We start from the raw sequence: 26,070 nt of genomic DNA, 5'->3' as shown, positions 1-26,070 counted from the left end.
ATTAACACAAGAAAAGCAGTGTAGCAGCAAGGCCAAATGAAATGTCATATTGGCTTCCACTCACTAGCAACTTTGGCCAAGCACTTCACCTTTTTGAACTCGGTTCCGTTTAGTTCTGTTGCTCAGTTGTGTCTGACTCTTTGTGACCCCATGAACTGCAGCATGCCATGCTTCCCTATCCATCACCAACTCTCAGAATTTACTCAAACTCATGTCCATTGAATCAGTGATGCCATCCAACCATCTCATCCTCTGTTGCCACCTTCTTCTCCCACCTTCAATCTTTCCCAGCATCAGGGTCTTTTCCAATGAGTCAGTCCTTTGCATCAAGTGGCCAAAGTATTCGAGTTTCAGCTTCAGCATCAGTCCTTCTATTGAATATTCAGGACTGATTTCCTTGAGGATGGGCTGGTTGGATCTCCTTGTAGTCCAAGGGACTCTCAAGAGTCTTCTCCAACACCACAGTTCAAAAGCATCAATTCTTCAGTGCTCAGCTTTCTTTATAGTCCAACTCTCACATCCATATGCGACTACTGGAAAAACGATAGCTTTGATTTTGGACCTTTGTTGACAAAGTAATACCTCTGGTTTTTAATAGTCTGTCTAGGTTGCTCATAACTTTTGTTCCAAGGAGCAAGCTTCTTTTAATTTCATGGCTGCAGTCACCACCTGCAGTGATTTTGGAGCCCCCCAAAATAAAGTCTGTCACTGTTTTCACTGTTTCCCCATCTATTTCCCATGAAGTAATGGGACCAGGTGCCATGATCTTCATTTTCTGAATGTTGAGTTTTAAGCCAACTTTTTCATTCTCCTCTTTCACTTTAAACAAAAGGCTTTTTAGTTCCTCTTCACTTTCTGCCATAAGGGTGGTGTCATCTGCATATCTGAGGTTATTGATATTTCTCCCGGCAATCTTGATTCCAGCTTGTGCTTCATCCAGCCCAGATATCAAACTCAGCTGTCTCATTATTAAAACAATCCTGTGATACTATTACCTATTCATCCTGTTCATGAGGTTTTCGTGGCAAGAATAGTGGAGTGGATTGCCATTCCCTCCTCCAGGGATCCATGTTTTGTCAAAACTCTTCACTGTGACCCATTTGTCTTGGGTAGCCCTGTATGGGATGGCTCATAGCTTCATTGAATGACACAAGCCCTTTTGCCTGCACAAAGCTGTGATCCATGAAGAGGGAAAGACCTTGAAGCTGGGAAAGGTGAAAGACCAAAGGGGAAGGGGGCAGCAGAGGATGAGATGGTTAGATAGCTTCACTGACTCAATGGACATGGATTTGAGCAAACTCTGAGAGATAGTGAGGGACAAGGGAGGCTGGTGTGCTGCAGTCCATGGTGTTGCAAAGAATCAGACATGACTGAGCAGTTGGACAACAACAGCAAATGATGCTATTGAATGCTGATCTGTACCTGTAGTTGACAAGTGCTTTATATTTAATTGTATAATAATTGGTTATTATAAACAGCCTATGAGATACCATTATCTATACTGTGAGGTGAGGAAACTGATGCTTAGAAAAGTCCAAGTAACTTATCCAGGTCACAGAACTTGTAAATGGCTGAGCAGCCTGAATCCAAACTCTGTGCTCATAACCTTCCCATTCTTTACTGTCTATATTTCTTTATTCCACAAGGAAATATGTTCTTTAACATGTTTTCATGAATCAATATGACTAAGGGATATTGAAAGAAATTATCTTCAAACATTTAAAGGAATGTGGATTAAAAAAAATAAGCTAAGAGTTCTCAAATCCTTTACTATGGTAATATACAATGTTTTCCATTAGGAAGAAAACACTACGCATGGTATTCTCCAAACTCATTTTGATTATAGAATCTTTTTTTTCCCCTGAAAATCACCTGAGGCTTGTGTCCCTTACATGCACTTTGTAAATCACTACACTGGAAAATTCCTACAGTTTAGTCTAAGTTTCCATTCTACACTCCGATCTTTAAAGTGTTAGTGGACCAAAGAAGCTGACTCTGTTCCACTTCTCAGATAACAGTTGCCTTTTAGTAAGCAAGAAAAAACTAAATAAGTGTATCAGTTGAAAGAACAAGGCTCCAAAGTTCTAGGATGGGTAGGATTCCCAGTGTTCTTAAAATCATAGTAAATCAATTCGTGTAGTATTTATGGATAATATGCTTTCTGAAAACTGTTAAGTTAGTCATAGATACAGAATATGAAAGGAAAAAAAAATGTGATCTCTGTCCTCAAAGAGAAGCACTTGAGATTTCAAAGCTCATATATCTGAAATATGAATCCACCTAAAGACACATGTGATATAACTTGTAATCAGAAATATGAGTAGATATTCTACCTAAAAATAATTACCTTTTATTTCACTTCATCTGTTTTTAGAAGTTGCTAGTGTTGTATTTAGGCTTCCCAGGTGGCTCAGCGGTAAAGAATCTGACTGCCAATGGAAGAGATGCAGGTTTGACCCCTGGGTCAGAAAGATCCCCTGGGGAAGGAACTGGAAACCTACTCCAGTATTCTTGCCTGAAAAATTACATGGACAGAGGAACCTGGCAGGCCACAGTCCATGGGGTTGCAAAGAATTCGACATGACTTAGTGACTGAGCATGCACAGCATTGTATCTAGTTTTTAGAGTCATCGTCTACAATCATAGAGTTGCTGTTTTTTTTCCTGTTTGGCTATTTTTCTTTCAAATACGGATGATGGCATGCTGGTTTTGCAAAAACTTCTGTACTTGCATTTTTTTGTCAGTTCATTTGCATAGGTGTTTATCATGGAATTGACACATGTTGATTTTACCTAAGCAAGTAAAATGGATTGTAATAAGTTTATCTTGTCTCAGCTTTTTTATTTTTACCCTCATAAACTTAGGTTTGTTCACTATGTAGTTGATTGCAATCTTTTGGGAAATTTTCATTTTCTACCAAAAAAAGTCCTGATTAATTACACCAGTAGGCTTTTTAGGTATTTTTTTCTCAGTGGAGTATTCACGAGTATTCTTCAATGAGTAGTCACGATTTTCTCTGATTTTTCAATTCCAGTCCCCCTCTGTCATCCCTAAATTACTTTCCCCATTTCACTTTATCATACTGTATATTTAAGTTAAACCTAGTTATTTGTTCTTTGTCACACAAAGACAATAACATCTAATCACTCTTAAAAAATAAATTTCTACCTTAAATTGTAGTTATATCATATAATGGTCATATATTCAAATAAGCTGTAAGTTCACTGGTGGTAGAATCTATATTTATTTATCTCTGCAACTCCTATAGCTCCCACTAAGACTATAATAAATACATTGGATGCTATATAACTATATTTGAATGTATTTTGCATAATATGAAAAGTCAGTAAATTTTGCATAACTTTCTTAGATGTGACTACTTAATGGTACCATACAGACTCAAAGGATTAGAAAATATTTATTGTTTATTTGTTAGAATTGGTAAATAACTAACAAAACTAGAAATCTTTCAAAATTATTTCAACAATTCATTCCTATATTGATTATCTGATGAAAGAAGTCACATTATGAAAAAATATTCATAATGGTGCAGTGAGGTATTCCTAACACAAAGATTTTAATGGGTCCCATCTGTTAGCCTAGGTTATTAGTGATTCTTTGATATCTTATTTTATTTTGGTACTTTTTAGTTTGTCTCTTAGCAATTTCACACCTACCAGAAGTTATACGTTCCTGAGCTATCCAAAGCTAGACTTTAATTAAACAGAATGACAATAAAGAGATTTCATTCTTGCAATTTGTTCATGTTTTATGAAAAGAAATAGTTTTTCTCTAATATGTGAAATTCATTTCTTAAAAAATATTCCCTGTGTAGAGAAAAATAAAATGTAAACCTGTGTCTTGAATGCTTGCCAGGTAACTTTCAGCCTGCAATATATGCCTTCCAGAGCTAATTATGGAGCTACATTATTATCTGTACAAACAGAATAAAAGCTTTGTGCAAGCATACACACAATGTGTGGAAATTGTGTCTGGACCAGCTGTCAATTTCTGGACTCCCTTTTTTCCCTTGAAGACTGTTCATAAAATGAAGATAAACACATTCCCTGCCTGCAATAGGTGTACCTGTAAGTGTTTAATGCATCAGGACATTTGGGAGATTATTTTAATGGATTTTTACCAAATCATATCTTTACAGTCAATTGAAATGCATTTAAGTTACCACTTTCACCTATGCCAAAACTCAGGGGAGACAGGAGAGTTCTCTGATGAAGTGATGGAGGAAGTAGATGATAAAAGGCCCTGTTCAAAATAGAAAACTCAGTAAAAGAAACATGAGTTAATCAAATTGCCATGGTTGAGAAAATATCCTTTCCCATACAAGTACCTTAGTCTGTCATGTAGATAGAAGGAAGCTACTCCTGTAAAACTCATATTTAATTCTCTTTATAACTGGTAAACCTTTGAACCACTGTACTATAGTTGTGCATAAGAATAATAAATAGAATGCATTTTTTCTTTTTAAGAAGTAACACGAAACTACTGATTTTTAAGCAAAGTAATTATTAACTTCAGGAATCATATTTTTTTAACTTTCCTATTTATCCACCTTGGAGTAGGAAATGGCAACCCACTCCAGTACTCTTGCCTAGAGAATTCTGTGGACAGAGGAGCCTGGTGGGCTGCTGTCCTTGGGGTCGCACAGGGTCGGACACGACTGAAGCGACTTAGCATGCATGCATGCATTTATCCACCTAAAGTAAAAGCCACCTTTTCAGGACACTTCCATTCATTATATCATCATATCCTTCATATTAAAGTTCAAGTATATATCCATTTGTCTCAGTATTGTGAAAAGTGACTAATTTTTAGGAGGAAGGTGCTGACATTTCAAAGAATGAAAGCATTTATTATAGAATGCTAATTCCTTGGTAGGCTGACTATAGGAAAAAAAGTTGAGAATAAAGTGAAATGCTATGAAAAACTGTAAGAAATAAAAGCCATAAAGTTATCTCCTCTTTAAGATTGTAAGGCTTTTAAAAACATTTCAGAAGATCTTACAAATATTAACTGATTCTTTACCCTTTGCACAAAGTAACATCATTAACAATATTATTAATTAGATTAAGAAATTACAAAGATGCTGACATAATAGTTGTACGTGGGAGAATATCCAGGCTGCTGGCCTAGTTATAAAGCAGGGTATGAAATAATCCTGCTCTTTATTGCCAGCTTTCGAATTGTGTATTTATGTATGAATATGTGTATTAATTTTTCTTGACCAGAATAGGTAGGTGAAGGTGTAATCAGAATGTGTAACACCAAAATGCTTCTCAGCTAAAATGACTTAGTAGTCCTCTATTATATTGATAAATATCTATACATAGAACTTGTTCATATTTAGTTAAGGAAGATCTGAAGACAATAATGGAATTGTGTATACTCATTGAGTCCTTGATATGCACAAGGCTCTATGCTAAATGTATTATGTATGTTGCTTCACTTGATTCCTTCAATAGTCTAAGATGTTTTCATTTTACATAACATAAAGTAGAGACTTAGGTCTATGATTTGTCTGAGCATCAGTGAGTAACACACCTGGGATTTCTAGCTTCAGAGCCTCTGTATCATAATACTAGCCTGTGCTTTGCTAAAATAGGCTCCTGGTTTATTTGTTTCTTTTTAGAAATTATTCTTTGTTGTTGTTTAGTTGAGAAGTCATGTCCAGCTCTTTTGCAACCCCATGGACTGTAGTCTTCCAGGGTCCTCTGTCCATGGGATTTCCCAGGCAATAATACTAGAGTGAGTGGCCATTTTCTTCTCCAGGGGATCTTCCCAACCCTGGGATCAAACCCATGTCTTCTGAATTGGCAGGTGGATTCTTTACCACTGAACCACCAGGAAACCTCAGAAATTATGCTGCTGCTGCTGGTAAGTCACTTCAGTTGTGTCCAACTCGGTGCGACCCCAGAGACGGCAGCCCACCAGGCTCTGCCATCCCTGGGATTCTCCAGGCAAGAATACTGGAGTGGGTTGCCATTTCCTTCCCCAATGCATGAAAGTAGAAAGTGAAAGTGAAGTCACTCAATCGTGTTCGAGTCTTCGCGACCCCATGGACTGCAGCCTACCAGGCTCCCCTGTCCATGGGATTTTCTAGGCAAGAGTACTGGAGTGGGGTGCCATCACCTTCTCCATGTCAGGCCATAGGCGCTAAATATATTACTTATTTACAAATGTGTACAGGTATTAAAAGACGCTTACTCCTTGGAAGGAAAGTTGTGACCAACCTATATACAGAAATTATGCTACTTCTTAGTAAAAATTTCATGACTTCTCTATTATCTTTATGGTACTAATCTATAATATTTCCTTAATCATATAACTGAAAGAAATAGACATTGGGCTTTTTTCCTTGTTTTCCTTATTGGGTGTATTTTTAGTTCATTTCTCCCATGCTTATTCACTTTTAGAGTAGAATTTATAGCTATTAAGTTTAAATAGCACTATACATATATTTTCCCATATGATTCCAAATGTGGCTAAAAATGGATTTGCAGGAACTAAATTTGTTTTCTGAGTCTAAGCCCTTCTTCCATGTCAGCATCCCTTCAGAACTTCCAATGGCTGATCACTAGCAGTTATTCACAGTTCGCACAATTCATCTTTTCCTGCCAACAGGACCCAGATTTTGTTCAGGTTATGTTGCTCTGAATATTTCCTTGAATGTTCCCGATCACATTCTGACAGCTACCCTGTGGGCTTCGACAGTTTTCCCTTTTCCTGTTTTAGCCTTCACTTATGGTTTCCACTCTTGAGGCCTATACTGCCAGTGGAGCCACATGGGCTGGATCTGTCCTCATGGTTTTTATGCAGAGTTCTTCCTCCTGCAGCTCTTGTGTTTCACCCACAAGGATACAAGTGAGGGCTGTTTACTGCCATGTTTTTATTGTGCAGTCTGCAGTGTGACAAAACTGTGCTGTCAGCTATGTTGAAAGAGTATTTTTCTGCTAAACAGAGATTCACTCTATTCTGTGAATTGTCTTGTTTCTCAAAGTCTTGGAATAAATTTCAAAGAAGAAGCCATATAACTGATTCGTCCTTAGCATACCTTTCCTCTAAGAGTTTGAATGTGACTACATGGGAAACTGGAATAAATGTGAGTAAAAAACCAGCTATTTGATATTAGAATATGATTTCTTGCTAAAGGAAATAGAGACATTTTCCAGTAGTAATGTATGGATGTGAGAGTTGGACTGTAAAGAAAGCTGAGCTCAGAAGAGTTGATGCTTTTGAACTGTGGTGTTGGAGAAGACTCTTGAGAGTCCCTTGGACTGCAAAGAGATCCAACCAGTCCATTCTAAAGGAGATCAGCCCTGGGATTTCTTTGGAAGGAATGATGCTAAAGCTGAAACTCCAGTACTTTGGCCACCTCATGCGAAGAGTTGACTCATTGGAAAAGACTGTGATGCTGGGAGGGATTGGGGGCAGGAGGAGAAGGGGACAACAGAGAATGAGATGGCTGGATGGCATCACTGACTCGATGGACATGAGTCTGAATGAACTCTGGGAGTTGGTGATGGACAGGGAGGCCTGGCGTGCTGCGATTCATGGGGTCGCAAAGAGTCGGACACGACTGAGTGACTGATCTGATCTGATCTCTGATGGGTTGTGAATGTAATGCCAAAATACCATTTTGCCACAGTAAAGATTAATTCTCTACATAAAGACAGAAAAGCATAAATGCCCTCAAATACCCATGATTAAGCTAAAGCAAATATCAGTGTACCTGCTACCTTCCCTGTCCTTAGTTATTGTGACAAAAATCTCCGGTATTTTTATCTGTGTGTATTTTATTGTGTATATCTAAAGAGTCTTTAAAAATAATATTCAAAATTATCATTCTCTCTCTTTCTATATATATGTATAATAAATATTTTATTCTATATAAGCATACAGATTTCAAAATGAAATTTATTATATATAATTTCCCATATATGTCAATTAATACTTACTGACTTCCCAACACACAAAAAAACTTTTCCAGTTCTTCCATTACACCGTTATGTCATTTCTTTATCTTATATTTTATATTTTAGTTTTATGCGTGTTAAATCAATGTTATTTTTATTGTTCTTTTAATCAGTCAATATTCCTTTTCATTTACTCACTTATTTACCCTAACACTCTTTAATCCCTTCTTGTTTCCTCTGAAATAATTGTTCAGTTTAGTTCAGTCGCTCAGTTGTGTCTGACTCTTTGAAAACCCATGAACCGCAGCACATCAGGCCTCCCTGTCCATCACCAACTCCCAGAGTCCACCCAAACGCATGTCCATTGAGTCGGTGATGCCATCCAACCATCTCATCCTCCATCTTCCCCTTCTCCTCCCGCCCTCAATCTTTCCCAGCATCAGGGTCTTTTCAATGAGTCAGCTCTTCACATCAGGCGGCCAAAGTATTGGAGTTTCAGCTTCAACATCAGTCCTCCACACCCAGGACTGATCTCTTTTAGGATGGAGATTGCTTGGATCTCCTTGCAGTCCAAGGGACTCTCAAGAGTCTTCTTCAACACCAGAGTTCAAAAGCATCAACTCTTCTGAGCTCAGCTTTCTTTACAGTCCAACTCTCACATCCATACATTACTACTGGAAAAACCATAGCCTTGACTAGATGTACCTTCATGGGTAAAGTAATGTATCTGCTTTTAAATATACTGTCTAGGTTGGTGATAACTTTCTTTCCAAGGAGTAAGCATCTTTTAATTTCATGGCTTCAGTCACTATCTGCAGTAATTTTGGAGCCCCAAAATAAAGTCAGCCATTGTTTCCACTGTTTCCCCATCTATTTGCCATGAAGTGATAGGACCAGATGCCATGATCTTAGTTTTCTGAATGTTGAGCTTTAAGCCAACTTTTTCACTCTCCTCTTTCACTTTCATCAAGAGGCTCTTTAGTTCTTCTTCACTTTCTTCCATAAGAACTGATGTCATCTGCCTGTCTGAGGTCATTGATGTTTCCCCCGGCAATCTTGATTCCAGCGAGTGCTTCCTCCAGCCCAACATTTCTCATGATGTACTCTGCATATAAGTTAAATAAGCACGGTGACAATATACAGCCTTGATGTACTCCTTTTCCCATTTGGAACCAGTCTGTTGTTCCATGTCCAGTTCTAACTCTTGCTTCCTGACCTGCATACAGGTTTCTCAAGAGGCAGGTCAGGTGGTCTGGTATGCCCATCTCTTTCAGAATTTTCCACAGTTTGTTGTGATCCACACAGTCAAAGGCTTTGGCATAGTCAATAAAGCAGAAATAGATGTTTTTCTGGAACTCTCCTGCTTTTTCGATGATCCAGTGGATGTTGGCAATTTGATCTCTGGTTCCTCTGCCTTTTCTAAAACCAGCTTGAACATCTGGAAGTTCTCAGTTCAGATATTGCTAAAGCCTGGCTTGGAGAATTTTGAGCATTACTTTACTAGCGTGTGAGATGAGTGCAATTGTGTAGTAGTAGAGCATTCTTTGGCATTGCCTTTCTTTGGGATTAGAATGAAAACTGACCTTTTCCAGTCCTGTGACCACTGCTGAGTTTTCCAAATTTGCTGGCATATTGAGTGCAGCACTTTCACAGAATCATAAATCATTGTAACTCACATCAAATAACTCAACATTTCTTTCAGGTCTTTTGACAATAAATTCTTTCAAGATTTCTTTAAAATATTTTCATTTTTGACTATTTTTGATAGGATAATTGTTCTAGGTATAGAGCCCAATGCTCTGTTTTTTTCCTTTCACTGTCTTCTGGCTTCCATACTTATTTGAAAACTCAACCAGTATTCTCAATTTTTCTCCTTTCTAATGAATATATCTCTTTTCCTTTGTGATATGCTGGTGTGTAATTCTCTTCATATTTATTTTTCTTGATTTTGCTTACTGTTAGACCTGAGGTTTTGAACATTTTATAAGATTTATAAATTCTGTATTTCCTGAAATAAAGTTTTTCTTTCTTTCTTTTTTTTTTTTTTTTTTTTTTGCTTTCTCTCTCTCTCCTCACTTTCTTGAATTCCAGATGGACACACATTAGACCTTTGAACATGTCCTGTATATTTCTTATGCTCTTCTTTATTGTTTTCCTTTGAATTTAAATTTGAATTTTTTTTTTAACTGAAATTTAGTACTACCATCTTCTGCCATATCCAGTCTGATTGATGTTAAATTTTTCAAATGAGTTTTTGATTTTATATTTTTTATGTTATTGATTTGAACATTTATTTCCTGTACAGTAAAAAGAAGATACATTTTCTTTAATATAATTTTCTTAATCTTTTTGGGCTGCTATGATACCATGGATTCAGTGACTTATAAGAACAGAAATTTCTCACATTTCTGAAAACTGGGAGCCCAACATCAGGGTACCGGAATGGTCCAGTTCTGGTGAAAGCCCTTGTCTGAGTGTCAGACTTCAGACTTCTCAGTGTGTCATCAGAAGTGAAAGAGGCTTGGGAGCTCTGTGGATTCTCTTTTATAAGAGTACTAATCCATCATGAGTGCTCCACAAGACCTGCTCACTCCCCAAAGTTCCCACATCTAACACCATCACAATGGATGTTAGGATTCCAACATTTGGCTTTTGGGGGTACAAACCTGGCCTATAGCAATAGTCAAATATATTATTTTGATGTTACTGTTTCCTATTAACTTCAAAGACTGGATCACTTATGTTCTATTTCTACTATCTATTTTATTTCTTCATTATCAATCACTTTCCTTCATCTAGTAATTTTGATTGCATATTGAACATTGTGATTAATACATAGTAAAGAATCTTGCTTATAGTATTATCCTTTAAACAGTATTAAACTATTTATGGTAAGTTTCTGTGGATCTCCTTAATACTAATGAGGTATACTTACAGGTTTTATCAAGGTAAGCTAGTCTATTTTTGCCTCTATTTTTAGGGACTAGCCTTCACACCTAGTATTTAGTTTTTACTCCTATGATTTGTTTACTCTTAAGGTTTCTGAGGCTATCAGTGGAAAAGCCATGATGTTAATCACAGCCTTCTGGCTCAGACCTAAATTATAACGTATTTCCAGTATGGGATAGTCTTTCATGTCTCTTCTTAGCTCTCAAACTTCACAGTAGCTCATGTTCATTAGTACACTCCAAGTCTCACTTAGTATTGGTACTAAGGAGTTTGCCAAGCATCAAAGGAACATTTTTCACATATTTTTGGGGACATTTATTCTGTGCCTCTTTCCCCCCAAATCTTAGTCAGCTGTATAGACCTAAACTCTTTTTGTTAGAGGAGGACAACACATTTTGTTTTATTTCAGTCAAATCACAACACTTTCTTTTCCAACTATTGCAAAGTACATCTACAATTTTATATTACAGAACCACTTTTAAAAGGTTTTCTGTGACATTACAGCAAGCCTTTTTTTTTTCCCCCTGAACAAAGGAATATTCCCAAATTCTTCCTCAAGTAAAAATAAAAACTCCATTCCAGTAAATGGTAATACATGAAATTACAGTAAACCAGACACATGAAAAGATAGCAAGAAGTCTTCCAACAGTTTATTAGAAAGAATGTAGACATTAAAAAATATGCCCACTGTCGTAAACATAAATTAAGGTTTTCAGCCCAGGTAAAAGCTGAATAAAAAAAAAAAAAAAAGAATAAAACAATCCAATAGTGTATTAACATTTTTTTCCCACTCATTTGCCATTCTGACAGTGCAAATACAAATTTGGTCTCTGACAGTGCAAATACAGATCTGGTCTAAATGTACAGACTCTCAAGCAACAATGTACAGCCTTTCTTCATCCTCCATGCTAACAGACATAAAAGTGTAAGAGTCAAACAATACCAAGTGTGCAGGCTTGAAAACCATCTAAGTTAGGGAGTTCACTAGTTTTAGCTAAGATATATCTGGAACACTGACAAGTGATCACTTACATACAATAAATAATGTGAAGTAAATTTTTTGAAAAATAAAAATTTTAGTGAAACAATCCTGAAGGATATACCAGAGGAACATGTTACCAGTTTAGAGTATCAACCAATTGTTTCAGCCACTTTCAAGTCAATGTTCTGAAATCTAAAATTTAGTTACTTTCCCTAAGCTGAGATCTTCCTATCATGTCAGTATCTGTTATGAAGTAAAGGAGATTTAGGTGAATTTTTTTTTTTTTTAATTTATCACAAGCACTTTATCCATTGCCTAGGACCTCAACAGCATCATGGAAATCTGGGAAATGTTCATGTACAAGGTTGTTGCCTTAGCTGACTTAAAATTGCCCCATACGATGGTACATATCAACCCTTAGTGAGGCCTTTGAAAAAACAAACAGGTTGAAAAATGGATCAAAGGAGGGAAATATAGCATCTGCCTTTAGAGCTATTAACTCAGGAATGCTTTCAATTATGAAATCTTGCAGAGAAGTTACTTTTCTTTTTCAAAATCCAGTGATGACAACATTCCTTACTCCAGATTTGGCATTTTTTCTTCATCACTGTCTTGTTAATCATCATCTGCTCGATCTACTTCTGGTAAATCCTCATCACCACTTATGTTGTTCATCATCACAGAGAAACGATCAAAATTAGACATATCTTCATCTGAATCATCTTTCCAGTCTTTCTGTTTATTGAACTCCACACTAAGCCCATTAAGCTTTGCCTTTTCTTTTGTTAACCTTGGCCATGAGTAGTCAGATTCTCCTTTTCATAAACAACATATGTCTCTTCTTTAATGATTGGAATCATTAGGATCAATACAGTGAAAAAGATCAATTTCATTTAAATGTTTAAAATGATCACTTCCTCCAAGACAACTGAATATAAGTTTTGATTTTTCCAAAATTTACATTAGCATCTTTACTGTCTTCAACACAAAATTCAATGAAGACATAGTCCCTCAGATCCTGAGCCTACCACTTTCCAGAAGCAGGCTGTATCCTGAAGGGGGTAGGGGGATGGGTGAACAGGCAGGTGGGCCTCTCCGGTGACAGCTCCTGGGCAGGTGACTTCTTTCAGGTGGTGACTCTAACATCTTCTCCAGCCCTTAACTCTTGATTTCTGTCCCCAGAGAGACTACTTGTTTTATACTTTACTTGCCATGATTTAGAAATGCTGTCAGGGAGACAGCCAACATGAAATTAGAGCTCATTTTGTATATTTCTCTTTTCACAAAGATTGTGTAATATGTGTGAAAGTTATTTTATGCATTTTTCTAGCTTTCTAGTTTTTTTTTACTAGGATTGCAACTCTGATACCTCTTACTTTCACCATCAGAATAGAAAGACTCCAACTTCTTAGTTTTAACATAGTTTATGTTGGTTCATGACATTGTACAGGAGACAGGGATCAAGACCATTCCCATAGAAAAGAAATGCAAAAAAGCAAAATGGCTGTCTGGGGAGACCTTACAAATAGCTGTGAAAAGAAGAGAAGTGAAAAACAAAGGAGAAAAGGAAAGATATAAACATCTGAATGCAGAGTTCCAAAGACTAGCAAGAAGAGATAAGAAAGCCTTCTTCAGCGATCAATGCAAAGAAATAGAGGAAAACAACAGAATGGGGAAGACTAGGGATCTCTTCAAGAAAATCAGAGATCCCAAAGGAACATTTCAAGCAAAGATGGGCTCGATAAAGGACAGAAATGGTATGGACCTAACAGAAGCAGAAGATATTAAGAAGAGATGGCAAGAATACACAGAAGAACTGTACAAAAAAGATCTTCACAACCCAGATAATCACGATGGTGTGATCACTGACCTAGAGCCAGACATCCTGGAATGTGAAGTCAAGTGGGCCTTAGAAAGCATCACTACGAACAAAGCTAGTGGAGGTGATGGAATTCCAGTTGAGCTATTCCAAATCCTGAAAGATGATGCTGTGAAAGTGCTACACTCAATATGCCAGCAAATTTGGAAAACTCAGCAGTGGCACAGGACTGGAAAAGGTCAGTTTTCATTCTGATCCCAAAGAAAGGCACTGCCAAAGAATGCTCAAACTACCGCACAATTGCACTCATCTCACACGCTAGTAAAGTAATGCTCAAAATTCTCCAAGGCAGGCTTCAGCAATATGTGAACCATGAACTTCCTGATGTTCAAGCTGGTTTTAGAAAAGGCAGAGGAACCGGAGATCAAATTGCCAACATCCGATGGATCATGGAAAAAGCAAGAGAGTTCCAGAAAAACATCTATTTCTGCTTTATTGACTATGCCAAAGCCTTTGACTGTGTGGATCACAATAAAATGTTGAAAATTCTGAAAGAGGTGGGAATACCAGACCATCTGATCTGCCTCTTGAGAAATTTGTATGCAGGTCAGGAAGCAACAGTTAGAACTGGGCATAGAACAACAGACTGGTTCCAAATAGGAAAAGGAGTACATCAAGCTGTATATTGTCACCCTGTTTATTTAACTTATATGCAGAGTACATCATGAGAAACGCTGGACTGAAAGAAACACAAATTGGAATCAAGATTGCTGGGAGAAATATCAATAACCTCAGATATGCAGATGACACCACCCTTATGGCAGAAAGTGAAGAGGAACTCAAAAGCCTCTTGACGAAAGTGAAAGTGGAGAGTGAAAAAGTTGGCTTAAAGCTCAACATTCAGAAAACGAAGATCATGGCATCTGGTCCCATCACTTCATGGGAAATAGATGGGGAAACAGTGGAAACAGTGTCAGACTTTATTTTTTGGGGGCTCCAAAATCATTACTGATGGTGACTGCAGCCATGAAATTAAAAGACGCTTACTCCTTGGAAGGAAAGTTATGACCAACCTAGAAAGCATATTGAAAAGCAGAGACATTACTTTGCCAACAAAGGTCCGTCTAGTCAAGGCTATGGTTTTTCCTGTGGTCATGTGTGGATGTGAGAGTTGGGCTGTAAAGAAGGCTGAGTGCCGAAGAATTGATGCTTTTGAACTGTGGTGTTGGAGAAGACTCTTTAGAGTCCCTTGGAATGCAAGGAGATCCAACCCGACCATTCTAAAGGAGATCAGCCCTGGGATTTCTTTGGAAGGAATGATGCTAAAGCTGAAACTCCAGTACTTTGGCCACCTCATGAGAAGAGTTGACTCATTGGAAAAGACTCTGATGCTGGGAGGGATTGGGGGCAAGAGGAGAAGGGGATGACAGAGGATGAGATGGCTGGATGGCATCACTGACTCGATGGACTTGAGTCTCAGTGAACTCCGGGAGTTGGTGATGGACAGGGAGGCCTGGCGTGCTGCGATTCATGGGGTCGCAAAGAGTCGGACAGGACTGAGCCACTTATCTGATCTGATCTGATGTTTCAATTCCATTAAGTTATTCTTTTTGTTGCTCCTATTATTTCATTTGAGTAGGGGGACTTTAAGATACTCTAAAAGTATTTTTCTAGGTGTATTAATATTGCTTTGGTTGTGACAGTCTTGTGAGGTTTGTTTTTAAGAATCAGGCTTCTATACAGGTATAATCTCATAGTAAGATGGGAAACTAAGGTTCATAGCAGATCGTTGTCTATCACAACAGAGTACATAATGATAAGAATCAATTCTCTGTTCTCATTTTATTACAGCATCCTGTTATTGTTTTAGGTCTAACCTGCAGTTAGATATTTCCAAGTGTATTTTGAGTAGAGTTTCTGCAAGTTAATTTGGAAGTGAGTAAGGAAAGTGAAGTCATGATTTAACATTTAATATGGATTTTTTAAACTAGATTGGCCATTTTATAATTCTGTAGTCATGCTAAGGTGATCAAACTGACAGCTATTTTCATTATATTTTGTATGAGTTAATGCATTTGACCTGGTATCTGATGAGCTTGTAGGTGGAACTTATTAATGAATATGTTAGTGAGAAGGTCATGATAATTATATGAGTCATCTTTTGGTAAACACAGTATAAACCAGTGTATTTTTTTTTTTTCCAAGAAAGAAAGAGAGATAATATTTGTCTTTTGCCAACTTTCTATCAGAGTGTGATCTTCCTGTAAACTGCTTTATAGTCTAATGGTTATTTGAGTGATAATAACAACCCAACTACTGCAGTTTAAGAAATTGAGGCTCAGTTTGCTGAGATTGGTCAAGATACCCTGCAGCTGAGATACAACAGATACAACTGCATTTTCCAGTGTACAAGAAGGTCTGTAGCCCAGGGATTATTATGACAATAAATTGAGAAAACAGAACAAGCACTTCAGAATTCTGGTGGTAGATACATGAAATTCTTTGGGATATACTTTTCTAAAATTTTATGCTCTTGGACTCATGCCCAAAAGTATGGAAACCTATTATAAAAAAAAAGAAATAATAGAATTCTAGAAATAGAATAATTAGCTTGATAGGATTATTCACAAAGTAAAAAGAACCTAAATTCCCCCCAATAAATGAGTGACTAATTATAATACTGATATACCATAGAGTAAAATATTATATACTCATATTGATATATTTTCTTTAAGAAAGGATAAATACAGATTTTACAAGATAATATTAGTATATGCAGTGGAAAATACACAAGAAAACATAAAGTATACTAATGGCAATTTTCCCCAAATTGGGAAATGATAGTGTTCTTGGTGATTTTTTAATGTTGTTCTTTGTATTCTTCTGTATATTCTAAACTTTCAAAACACATATTGCTTTATTAATCAGAAGGAATTATTATATATACTTACTATACATGTATTGATCCTGAGATTGACATTGACTAGTGACACCAAAACCACTTCTTTGTATGAACACAAAAGACCACAATGCCAAGGCTCTTTTGCAGGATGGAAGTGTGATGAAATTCCAGCCAGCGTAATATCAGAACAAATGCTGTTCCTCTTCTAGGCAGTGCCAATAAAAACCTCTTTCTTTGATCTATTCTCTTTTCTTTCTGTGTAATTGTAGATGAGTCATCAAATTTTGATTATATAGAACCCATGTTCTCTGAATCTTGACTTGGGGAGAGCCATAGTGGAAATAGATTTGTTGTGAATGATAAACTGTCTTATTGGAGCCATTATGCATTTTGTTGTTTATTTATTACAGCAGCCAGTATTACATTAAAAAACTCTCTTTGCCTCAGTTTTCTCCCCATAATATGGAGATAATTATGATGATCATGATAACAACAGCAACTCCGTAGAATTATTGTGAAGTAATGTAATGATCAGAGAAGGCAATGGCACCCCACTCCAGTACTCTTGCCTGGAAAATCCCATGGACGGAGGAGCCTGGTGGGCTGCAGTCCATGGGGTCGCTAAACAGTCAAACACAACTGAGCAACTTCACTTTCACTTTTCACTTTCATGCATTGGAGAAGGAAATGGCAACCCACTCCAGTGTTCTTGCCTGGAGAATCCCAGGGATCGGGGAGCCTGGTGGGTTGCCGTCTATGGGGTCACGCAGAGTTGGACACGACTGAAGCGACTTAGCAGCAGCAGCAGCAATGTACATAATCAGTCTTCCATAGATTTTAACTATTATTACAAACTGTATTTATTATTTTATATTGGCACCTGCCATCAGTAGGTGTTGGGATAGTGTCTGATCTATTATTTGAAAAAAGTAGCTCCCTCAAAAGAAGCTTTGATATTACTTGTTTATTGAGGAGCTTGCAAACCTGCAATAAAATAGTTGATTTTCTAAAATAAGAAACATCATAATGTTCACACAACTTGTTTCTTCTGTACTTTTATTAAAATCTCTCTATCCAGTAAAATACATATTGATTGTTAACTCCAGTTTATAGCATTAACATATTTATTTTTGAACATTTTCAAAATTATATTTTAATATTTCTCTTGTAGGAACTTTGTGGTGGTTTTATTTTAGAGAGAGTGCTTTATATAAGAGAGCAGGTAAACTTAATGAGCATTGTATTTGTTGTTTTCTTACTGGATTCAAATGCACAAGAGGAAATCTTGTGATTTACCAGGTATAAATCATGAAAAGAAAGGTGTCGAAGCAAAAGTGAGGTCCTGGAAGCAAATCTATTAATTTCGTAAAAGGTTAACTGGTCTAGGTTACACAGTTGTGTGTCCATCATCTCTGTCAAATGTACTGGAGCCATTGGCATCATTGAGACTGTCATACAGAGCCAAATTTGGAGCATTTTTCTCTAAGGGAATGTTTATGACGCTAAGAAGTCACAAACATTGAACCAATGTTTTAAAATACTTCTTCAATTGAATACTTTTGAGAAACATTTTAAAGAAAATATAGCTCAATATATGTAAGAATGGCTTGCCTGGTGACTCAGAGGATAAAGAACCTGCCATGCAGGAGACCCAGGTTCGATCCCTGGATCCAGAAGATCCCCTGGAGAAGGAAATGGCATTCCACTCCAGTATTCTTGCCTGGAGAATTCCACGGACAGAGGGGCTTGGTGGGCTACAGTCCATAGTGTTCCAAAGAGTCAGACATGACTGAGCCACTAACACTTTCATACTTTACACAAGACTGCCATGTGTTTACTGCCCCTTTTGACTAGGCAAAAATTTATCAAAAATGAGGAGCAAAATGGGAATGCCTTATATAGTATAACTTAAAAAAAAAACAAAAACCTGAAAGAAACCTACTTTTAAATGTAGTTGAATAGGAAATTTGCAGAAAGCTTAACAGTGGACTCAACTATAGAGATCTAAGGGTGGATTAGATGAAATAGATCCATGCTGTGCTAACCATGGAGCAAGAGATACTTTGAGTGTGATTTATTCTTCACTAAAATCTTTGACAGTCCCATGATTATAATTCACTAAAGACAGTAATATAGAAGTGAGATTTGAGGAGTTAGGATCACTGCCCCACGCCCACCCGACCCCCACCACACACAAACACATACACATGATCTTGTTCATCCATGGAAGGGCTATTGGGTATGTTGTATTTTAGTGGAGAGAATAGTGTTGATAAATGTCAAGACAGACTTGGGTTTAAATTCTAGCTTTGCCTCTTAATAGATAAGACCTTAGATATATTACCTAATCCTTTGGAGACACAATTTCTTTATCTGTACAATTTGATTTATAACACCTAACTCCTAGCCTGTTTTTATGGAAATTAGTGCTTTACGTTCACTATGGTCTTTAAAGTCAATCCTGGAAAGTAATTGTTTCTTAGCAAATTGGAGAAATTCCTTAAGAGTTCATTATTTGAATGACTTTTTCCCCCATTAACTGGTGTGGGAACTGTGTCCTTCTTTATCTTAATGGAAAATAGTCACCATGAAAGTTAGTGTGGGTGATGTGTCTAGAGGAAAAAGAAGAAATATATAAGGAATGTATGTGCTATATAACTTTCGATAATTTCATAATAAGTTTTCCTTAACTTTGATGCTATACTTCTGCTCTGAAATTCTATCTTGAGAAATAATTGTTGTTCAGTTGCTCAGTCATATCCAACTCTTTGCAACCCCTTGGACTGCAGCACTCCAGGTTCCCCTGTCCTTCCCCATCTCCCTTAGTTTGCTCAAATTCATGTTCATTGAGTCAGTGGTGCTATCTATCTTATCCTCTGCTGCACCCTTTTGCCTTCAATCCTTCTCTGCATCAGGGTCTTTTCCAATGAGTCAGCTCTTCACATCAGGTGACCAAAGTGTTGAAGCTTCAGCATCAGTCCTTCCAATGAATCTTCAGAGTTGATTTCCTTTAGGATTCACTAGAATTTTATTTTAATAATTCTGCAAAAGCTATATACAACAAATGTCCTTTGCATAATTTTTATAGTAACATTAATAACAATAACAACAGCAGATATATACATGTTAAAATGGGGAATTAATCATATCACAGTAGAGCCATTGGATAGACTATTATGCAATCATTGGAAATGGCTAGATATTATACAAGAGAAAAAATACTTACATGTCTAAAAAGTATTATTGGGAGAAAAAAGAGAAAAATATAGAAAATATTTTCATAGAAATATTAGAAAATTTTCCAATCAATGTAGAAAACACTCTGTCTCCCTTGAGAGCAAAAGTCAGGCAGAACTGCTTGCTACCCAGTATAACATCATGGGGGTTTCTGGACTTGGTATTCCTCAGCCATGAACAAACCCTCTGCATGCAACTCACTCCAGATGTTCACTCTGTTGCCCAAGGAGATATGGAGGGCAAGGGGACCTGATATAATATGAAGCTCATGCTAGTTAACATGCCACGTCTTCTGCCAGTGTCCATACAATATGGCAGACTAACTTGTGGCTTTGCAAGCAGAGTAAAATCCCAGGCCATTCATACTTCTCATCAGACTAGACCTAACTTTGCTTATTATCTTTAGCAATAGCTCAGAACATATTATTATTATATATCTATGCTAATCCTTACATGATGTAAAAAATCTCATTTTCTAATAGTATGTATGCATTATGTATGTGTAGATGTCTAACTAAATGTAGGTTGAGATTTAGGTCTCTCAGGATATAAGCATTGATTCTTTGGTTGTTTTTTTTTTTTTTTTTAATAAAAGAGGAATGGATTTGATAGTGAAAAAAAAGAAGAGCGATGGGAGAATATAAATACTGGACCCTAGTTTCTTTACTGCTTTATTCTCTCTTAACCTCTGATAACTTTTTATTTTTAAGTTGCCTAGTTTCACTCTTTGTTCCTTCTAAGAAGTCATTGTAATAAGGACTGTGCAGACTTAAGGGAAAACAAAGTAAAAGAATGACAGAAAGGGAAAACTGGGAGGCAGATCAGAGGTTGAATTCTCTCCCTCCTATCTACTCATGGCTCTTTATTCTGCTTTCTGTGCTCTGCCAATGAAATTTCACTTTAAAGCTAAACTTTTTAGTAAGTTTCCATTTAAGGGAAAGTTTTTTTTTTTAATATAAATTTATTTATTTTAACTGGAGGCTAATTACTTTACAATATTGTATTGGTTTTGCCATACACCAACATGAATCCACCACAGGTATACATGCGTTCCCCATCCCGAATCCCCCTCCAACCTCCCTCTCCATTCCATCCCTCTGGGTCATCCCAGTGCACGAGCCCTGAGCATCCTGTATCATGCATCAAACCTGTACTGGCGATTCATTTCACATATGATATTATACATGTTTCAATGCCATTCTCCCAAATCATGCCACCCTCGCCATCTCCCACAGAGTTCAAAAGACTGTTCTATACATCTGTGTCTCTTTTGCTGTCTCTCATACAGGGTTATCGTTACCATCTTTCTAAATTCCATATATATGCGTTAGTATACTGTATTGGTGTTTTTCTTTCTGGCTTACTTCACTCTGTATAATAGGCTCCAATTTCATCCACCTCATTAGAACTGATTCAAATGTATTTAATGGCTGAGTAATACTCCATTGTGTATATGTACCACAGGTTTCTTATCCATTCATCTGCTGATGGACATCTAGGTTGCTTCCATGTCCTGGCTATTATAAACAGTGCTGCGATGAACATTGGGGTACACATGTCTCTTTCAATTCTGGTTTCCTTGGTGTGTTTGCCCAGCAGTGGGATTGCTGGGTCGTATGGCAGTTCTATGTCCAGAGTTTTAAGGAATCTCCACACTGTTCTCCATAGTGGCTGTACTAGTTTGCATTCCCACCAACACTGTAAGAGGGTGGCCTTTTCTCCATACCTCTCCAGCATTTATTGCTTGTAGACTTTTGGATCACAGCCATTCTGACTGATGTGAAATGGTACCTCATTGTGGTTTTGATTTGGATTTCTCTGATAATGAGTGATGTTGAGCATCTTTTCATGTGTTTGTTAGCCATCTGTATGTCTTCTTTGGAGAAATGTCTGTTTAGTTCTTTGGCCCATTTTTTGATTGGGTCGTTTATTTTTCTGGAATTGAGCTACAGGAGTTGCTTGTATATTTTTGAGATTAATTCTTTGTCAGTTGCTTCATTTGCTATTATTTTCTCCCATTCTGAAGGCTGTCTTTTTACCTTGCTTATAGTTTCCTTTGTTGTGCAGAAGCTTTTAAGTTTAATTGGGTCCCATTTGTATATTTTTGCTTTTATTTCCAATATTCTGGGAGGTGGGTCATAGAGGATCCTGCTGTGATTTATGTTGGAGAATGTGTTTGTTCTCCTCTAGGATTTTTATAGTTTCTGGTCTTACATTTAGATGTTTAATCTATTTTGAGTTTATTTTTGTGTATGGTGTTAGAAAGTGTTCTAGTTTCATTCTTTTACAAGTAGTTGACTAGTTTTCCCAGCACCACTTGTTAAAGAGATTGTCTTTTCTCTATTATATATTCTTGCCTCCTTTGTCAAAGATAAGGTGTCCATAGGTGCGTGGGTTTATATCTGGGCTTTTTATTTTGTTCCATTGATCTATATTTCTGTCTTTGTGCCAGTAAAATACTGTCTTAATGACTGTAGCTTTGTAGTAGAGCCTGAAGTCAGGCAGGTGGATTCCTCCAGTTCCATTCTTCTTTCTCAAGATTGCTTTGGCTATTCGAGGTTTTTTGTATTTCCATACAAATTGTGAAATTATTTGTTCTAGCTCTGTGAAAAATACCGTTGGTAGCTTGATAAGGATTGCATTGAATCTATAGATTGCTTTGGGTAGTATACTCATTTTCACTATATTGATTCTTCCAACCCATGAACACAGTATATTTCTCCATCTATTAGTGTCCTCTTTGATTTCTTTCACCAGTGTTTTATAGTTTTCTACATATAGGTCTTTTGTTTCTTTAGGTAGATACATTCCTATTTTATTCTTTCCCTTGCAATGGTGAATGGAATTGTTTCCTTAATTTCTCTTTCTGTTTTCTCATTATGAGTGTATAGGAATGCAAGGGATTTCTGTGTGTTGATTTTATATCCTGCAACTTTTCTATAATCATTGATTAGTTCTAGTAATTTTCTGGTGGAGTCTTTAGGGTTTTCTATGTAGAGGATCATGTCATCTGCAAACAGTGAGAGTTTTTCTTCTTCTTTTCCAATTTGGATTCCTTTTATTGCTTTTTCTGCTCTGATTGCTGTGGCCAAAACTTCCAAAACTATGTTGAATAGTAATGGTGAAAGTGGGCACCCTTGTCTTGTTCCTGACTTTAGAGGAAATGCTTTCAATTTTTCACCATTGAGGATAATGTTTGCTGTGGGTTTGTCATATATAGCTTTTATTATATTGATGTATGTTCCTTCTATTCCTGCTTTCTGGAGAGTTTTTATCATAAATGGATGTTGAATTTTGTCAAAGGCTTTTTCTGCATCTATTGAGAAAATCATATGGTTTTTATTTTTCAATTTGTTAATGTGGTGTATTACATTGATTGATTTGCGGATATTGAAGAATCCATGCATCCCTAGGATAAAGCCCACTTGGTCATGGTGTATGATCTTTTTAATGTGTTGTTGGATTCTGATTGCTAGAATTTTGTTAAGGATTTTTGCATCTATGTTCATCAGTGATATTGGCCTGTAGTTTTCTTTTTTTGTGGCATCTTTGTCAGGTTTTGGTATTAGGGTGATTGTGGCCTCATAAGGTTTAAATGGATTCTTTCAACCCAAATAACTTTCTGCATTTGATGGTGCTGATTTCAACATGCTGCATTTGATGATGGGTGCCATGTTCCCTGACTTGCAGCATCATCACTTCAGTCTCTCACACTTAGAGTTTCTTTCTGCTTTTACTTGAGAACCTCAGTTTACCTGGATCTGAAGTCTTCTTTACTAGTTAGGGAGGAGCAATTCTGGGACTATAGTCTTAGGATCTACATTTGGAGTGTTTTGTTGGACACAAGAAATGACACAGTCTCTTTTAAGTATAAAGAATATGGGAAATAAAGCTTAGAATTGGTAAGAAAATACTTGATCAGTGGACCAGAGGGAAGTAGATAACATGGCAATGACTGAAATAAAAGATTGGGAAATGTAGATGAAATGAATAAATGCAATGTTTGGAAAATTGCAGTTAGATGATTGAATTGATTTGGACAAAGTGGGTAAGCAAATAGTAGGTGGTAGCATAGAAGAAAGAATGTTGTTTAATGTATAATATTAAATAAACTCTAGGAGGAGAGGTGGCAAAAATGAAATGATACATCTGAAAAGAAAAAATGTTTCATTCTCTTGCACTGTTTTTCACAGAGTAGAGATTGTTCCAGAGTTGCATTTATTAATATACCACCTATATTAGTTTCCTGTGGCAGCTGTAACAAATTGCCATGAACTTGGTGGCTTTGTGTCAGCAAGGCTGTACTCACCTGGCGGGCTCTAGGAGAGAATCTGTTCTTTGTCTCTTGTAGCTTCTGAGGGTGGCCAGGTTCCCTGCCTTGTGGCCTCATCACGTCAGTCTCTGTGTCTGTCTTGTCTCCACACTTTTCTCTGTGTCTGTCTGTCTAATCACCCTTTGACTGTCTCTTATAAGGACAATGATTATGGCAATTAGAACTCATCCAGGTAATCCAGCATAATTTCATCTCACCATCCTTAATGTAACTAGACCTGTAAAAATTTCCCACTGAAGGTAACATTCACATGTTACAAAGATTGAGAGTTGGTATTTTGCAGCCCATCACTGATGCCATTATATTACCCAATGGCGACCAGCCAAGAGGATGGCTGTGGGCTGAGAACCCAGTTATTTCTCTGCCTGAGATGCTGGACCACCGGGAGCACAATGAACCCTTTTGCAATTTTCACAATGGTTATCATCAGCACTCAGGACATTGAGAAGAATATTGCCAAAGGGGATATGTGCTTGCTTAGTTGCTTCAGTTGTGTCTGAATCTTTGCAACCCCATGGACTATAGCCTACCCAGCTTCTCTGTCCATGGGATTCTCCAGGCAAGAATACTGGAGTGGGTCTCTGTAGCCTCCTCCAGGGGATCTTCTTGACCCAGGGATGGAACCCACATCTCTTACATCTAACCTGCATTGGCAGATGGGTTCTTTACCATTAGTGCCACCTGGGAAGCCCAAACTGGGTATGTGTGTAGTTCTGTGTAGTTGCTAAGTTGTTTCCAACTCTGCAACCCCATGGACTGTAGCCTGCCAGGCTCCCCTGTCCATGGGATTCTCCAGGCAAGAATACTGGATTGGGTTGCCATTTCCTACTCCAGGGATCATCCTGACCCAGGATTGAACCCACATCTCCTGCATTGGCAGGCAGGTTCTTTATCAGTGAGCCACAAGTGAAGTCCCTAAACCTGAGTTTGTTTCTGTTTTGCATGTGTATTCATTTGTATTGTTTTTAAATTGCACATAAGAGAGATCATGCATTTCATAAGGTAAGGCTTCACCTAGAAGGGAATCCCAAAGACATAACTGACTGTGAACGAGCAATGGATTTCCAAAGTGTCTCTACCCATAGAAGATTCAAATGAATAGCATTTATTAAGGAAAAACTTAAGAAGTGAGGGATTGTAGAATCCCTTTTAGAAGTGAGGGATTTCTTTTAGAAGTGAAGGATTTATTTATACATTATGTGCTCTGTCACTCAGTCGTGTCTGACTCTTTGTGACCCCCTTGACTGTAGTACACCAGGCTCCTCTGTCGATGGAATTTTTCAGGCAAGAATACTGGGGCAGGTTGCCACTTCCTCCTTCAGGGGATCTTCCCAACACAGGAATCAAATCCACACCTCTTGCGTTTCCTGCATTGGCAGGAGGTTTCTTTACCACTGTGCCATCTGGGAAGCCCTTCCTTTATATAAAGTAAACTGAACCACTTCTTTTTTGAAATATTAACCTCAGTGTCTTCATCTTCTCCAAATAAGTATACTTTCCTTACTGATTATTAAAGAAACAGTGTTGAGGGAAAGGCCATTATGATAAGTACCTGAAACGATTCATCGTCTCCTCTATTAAAAAAGAAGTCCCAGCTGCTAAAATGAAAAAGAATGGGTTTCCACTTCCATAGGAACTGTTCATGGCTTCGTGCAAAGAGGATGAACTTGAAGTTAGAGAAAATCTACTTACCTGGCTTTTTAACTAGCTGTGATTTTGGGTATCACAGAATTTCTTTGAGCTTCAGTATTTCTTATAGAAATTATCATATTGGCATCACAAGGATGCTGTCATTGAAATAAGATCATAAATGAAAACATTGAATGTGGTTTCTAAAAACATAACTTTACATCCTATTTTTGTTATGGAAAGAAGACTTATGTAGCATAAAGCAGAAACACACTCAGAAAGACCAGT

General features: G+C 37.3%; 1 pseudogene; it reads right to left on the bottom strand.

The window, feature by feature from the left end:
• Positions 1–12,438: 12,438 nt before the first annotated feature.
• LOC129644494 (prostaglandin E synthase 3-like) lies at positions 12,439–25,797 on the bottom strand (annotated as a pseudogene).
• Between the last annotated feature and the right edge of the window lie 273 nt (positions 25,798–26,070).

Source organism: Bubalus kerabau, chromosome 2, assembly GCF_029407905.1.
Source record: "Bubalus kerabau isolate K-KA32 ecotype Philippines breed swamp buffalo chromosome 2, PCC_UOA_SB_1v2, whole genome shotgun sequence".
Taxonomy (NCBI): domain Eukaryota; kingdom Metazoa; phylum Chordata; class Mammalia; order Artiodactyla; family Bovidae; genus Bubalus; species Bubalus kerabau.
The sequence above is the reverse complement of the archived record's forward strand: the minus strand, read 5'-3'. Positions and strand labels throughout refer to the sequence as shown.